Raw genomic sequence first — 3,431 nt, forward strand, 5'->3', positions numbered from 1 at the left:
ACCCTCCCTAGCTAGCATTTTTTCATATATATGCTTTTTTTCATATATATGCTTGTTTTTTATATATATGTATATATGTTCTCTGTGTATATATATGTTCGTGTATATATGCAAAAGATAGTTTTTTAGAAAAATTAGGATTTTTTTCTGTTCATAGATTTTTTTGTGTGATATTAATTATTGTAAATATGCAAATGTTTGTATATTCATATGAACAATGAATTAGGCAATACTACTTCATTATTTTTAAGAAGGAAGAAGAAGAAAAAGAATGAGAGGAAAAAGGAAATAAGAAGAGGAAGAAAGGAGAAGAAGAGGGGAGAGGAAGAAGAGGAGAAATAAATAAGAAGAAGAAAAAAGAAGAAAAAGAAGAGGAGAAGAAGAAAGGAATAGAGGAGAAGAAGAGAAAATAGAATCTTCTTTTTTTCTTCGATCTTCTCCTCTAGCTATTCCTTTCTTCTTCTCCTCTTTTTATTTCTTCTTCGTTTTCTTATGTTTTATCGGGTCTGTCGTCGTCGATATACCCCTCCCGATAACTTCAACACGAGGGGGGTCGATATACCCCGGCCCTCCCCGATAATATTATTTTCCCATGTACGTATGTCGTGTCGATATAAACTCCCGATAACTTCAACACGTGGGGGGGTCGATATACCCCCTCCCGATAACTTCAACATGTGGGGGGGTTGATATACCCCCTCCCCGATGACTTCAACACGTGGGGGGTCGATATACCCCCTCCCCGATAATATTATTTTTCCCATGTACGTATGTCGTCGTTGTTGATATAAACCCCTCCCGATAACTTCAACACGTGGGGGGGGGGGTCGATATACCCGCTCCCCGATAACATTATTTTCCTGTGTATGTATCTTATCCTTGTCGATATTACCCCCTCCCGGATAACTTCGACAGTGAAAACTCTCGAGGACACCCAAACTAATATATCCACGTGCTATCATGTTTGTGTAATAATTGCCATGTTGTAATATATATTTGCAGAAACAATGGAGCACGGACGAGACGAGGAAGCAGAAGAGAGGTTGTGGGACATAATCTTAGACGGAGGTGATGTCATGTCGTGTTTTCTTAACGACAATGATAGTCTGGAAGAACAGCAGGGTGAAGAAGCAGGTCCGGAAGAACAGCAGGGTGAAGAAGCAGGTCCGGAAGAATAGGGTGACGGCTCCGGTGACCGAACAGAGTCCGGTCAGGTAAATATATTAGTTAAGCCTATGCTGAGACTAGCTAATTGATGCATTCATTGTTTTGGTATGTACACATATTAATTAACTCTCGTCTTTCTTCTTTTTCTAGCCCTCCGGATAGAGCACAACTTCGGTAAAGAGACGAGGCCCGAAGAAAAAGTTGCGCGAGGATGAAAGGTTTGAGATCACAGCAATCGCGCGCGACGGCCTTGTTGGGGAACGTAGTAATTTCAAAAAAATTCCTACGCACACGCAAGATCATGGTGATGCATAGCAACGAGAGGGGAGAGTGTTGTCTACGTACCCTCGTAGACCGAAGCGGAAGCGTTGATGCAACATAGAGGAAGTAGACGTACGTCTTCCCGGTCCAACCGATCCAAGCACCATTACTCCGGCACCTCCGAGTTCTTGGCACACGTTCAGCTCGATGACGCTCCCCGGGCTCCGATCCAGCAAAGCTTCGGGGAGGAGTTCCGTCAGCACGACAGCGTGGTGACGATCTTGATGTTCAACCGTCGCAGGGCTTCGCCTAAGCACTGCTACAATATGACCGTGGTGGAATATGGTGGAAGGGGGGCACCGCACACGGCTAAGGAACGATCACGAAGATCAACTTGTGTGTTCTAGGGTGCCCCCCTGCCCTCGTATATAAAGGAGCCAAGGGGAGGGGGCGGCCGGCCAAGGAGGGCGTGCCAAGGGGGAGTCTTACTCCCACCGGGAGTAGGACTCCCTACTTTCCTAGTTGGAGAAGGAGAAGGGGGAAAGAGGAGGAAGAGGGAAAGGAAAGGGGGGGCGCCGCCCCCCTCTCCTTGTCCTATTCAGACTAGGGAGGGGAGGGGCGCGCGGCCACCTCTTGCCTCTTTTCCTCTTCTCCCTTAGGGCCCATGTAGGCCCAATAACCCCCGGGGGGGTTCCGGTAACCCCTCGGTACTCCGGTAAAATCCCGATTTCACCCGGAATGATTCCGATATCCAAATATAGGCTTCCAATATATCGATCTTTATGTCTCGACCATTTCGAGACTCCTCGTCATGTCCATGATCACATCCGGGACTCCGAACAACCTTCGGTTCATCAAAATACATAAACTCATAATGAAACTGTCATCGTAACGTTAAGCGTGCGGACCCTACGGTTCGAGAACAATGTAGACATGACCGAGACACGTCTCCGGTCAATAACCAATAGCGGAACCTGGATGCTCATATTGGTTCCTACATATTCTACGAAGATATTTATCGGTCAGACCGCATAACAACATACGTTGTTCCCTTTGTCATCGGTATGTTACTTGCCCGGGATTCGATCGTCGGTATCTCAATACCTAGTTCAATCTCGTTACCGGCAAGTCTTTACTCGTTTCGTAATACATCATCTCACAACTAACTCATTAGTTGCAATGCTTGCAAGGCTTATGTGATGTGCATTACCGAGAGGGCCCAGAGATACCTCTCCGATAATCGGAGTGAAAAATCCTAATCTCGAAATACGCCAACCCAACATGTACCTTTGGAGACACCTGTAGAGCACCTTTATAATCACCCAGTTACGTTGTTACGTTTGGTAGCACACAAAGTGTTCCTCCGGCAAACGGGAGTTGCATAATCTCATAGTCATAGGAACATGTATAAGTCATGAAGAAAGCAATAGCAACATACTAAACGATCGGGTGCTAAGCTAGTGGAATGGGTCATGTCAATCAGATCATTCAACTAATGATGTGATCCCGTTAATCAAATAACAACTCTTTGTCCATGGTTAGGAAACATAACCATCTTTGATTAACGAGCTAGTCAAGTAGAGGCATACTAGTGACACTCTGTTTGTCTATGTATTCACACATGTATTATGTTTCCGTTTAATACAATTCTAGCATGAATAATAAACATTTATCATGATATAAGGAAATAAATAATAACTTTATTATTGCCTCTAGGGCATATTTCCTTCAGTCTCCCACTTGCACTAGAGTCAATAATCTAGTTCACATCACCATGTGATTCAATACCAATAGTTCACATCATCATGTGATTAACACCCATAGTTCACATCGTTATGTGACCAACACTCAAAGGGTTTACTAGAGTCAATAATCTAGTTCACATCGCTATGTGATTAACACCCAAAGAGTACTAAGGTGTGATCATGTTTTGCTTGTGAGAGAAGTTTAGTCAACGGGTCTGCCACATCCAGATCCGTATGTATTTTGCAAATTTCTATGTC

This window comes from Triticum aestivum, chromosome 6A, assembly GCF_018294505.1.
Source record: "Triticum aestivum cultivar Chinese Spring chromosome 6A, IWGSC CS RefSeq v2.1, whole genome shotgun sequence".
NCBI lineage: Eukaryota > Viridiplantae > Streptophyta > Magnoliopsida > Poales > Poaceae > Triticum > Triticum aestivum.